The following is a 678-nucleotide window of genomic DNA, read 5'->3' as shown; positions in this document are numbered from 1 at the left end:
TATGTGGGATCCGAACCCTCGGCGGGAGCGCCTCCGCACTTCCCAAGCGGCGCACTAGCGCCGTGCGCCACCAGGCCGGCCCAGTTCATAATTTTTTAAAAAAATTAATTTTACATGAAATGGTTGAATTGATGTCTGACTCAAAACCAAGAGGACTAGGAATCGTTTTCTACTCTTTCATCTTTGACTTTTTATTAAAATAAGATGTGAGAAGTTCCCGGGGTCCTGAGGGGCAGGGGGCTTGTGGCCTTGTTCCCATCACCAGCTCCGGAGCAACCAGACTGAGACTGAGCCAGCTGTGGTAGCCCTTCCTGTCTCTTCGGAGCAACCGGGCTGAGTCTGAGCCAGCTGTGGGGAGCCCTTTCCCTCTCCCCCCACAGCATCTTAGAATGTGCTTACTATAAAAATATAAAAAATAAAAATGAAAAAAAGGAGATGTCGTTTAAATATTAATGTGTTTAGATTGCTTCAAATATCTGTAACCTTTATGATAATGTTATGTTGTAACAAATTTACACCCAAATATAAGTGGTATTACACAATAAAAATTAATTTATTTACATGTATTAAACCAAGAAGGGTATTCCTAGGGGCTGGGTAGTGTCCTTTTCTTTGTTGATATAAAGAACAAAGCTCTTTCTATTTTGTAGCTCTACTAATTCCCAGAGAAGAGTGAAA

This window comes from Galeopterus variegatus, unplaced genomic scaffold, assembly GCF_000696425.1.
Source record: "Galeopterus variegatus unplaced genomic scaffold, G_variegatus-3.0.2 Scaffold15938, whole genome shotgun sequence".
In the NCBI taxonomy this organism is placed as follows: Eukaryota; Metazoa; Chordata; class Mammalia; order Dermoptera; family Cynocephalidae; genus Galeopterus; species Galeopterus variegatus.
Note: the sequence above shows the minus strand (reverse complement) of the source record.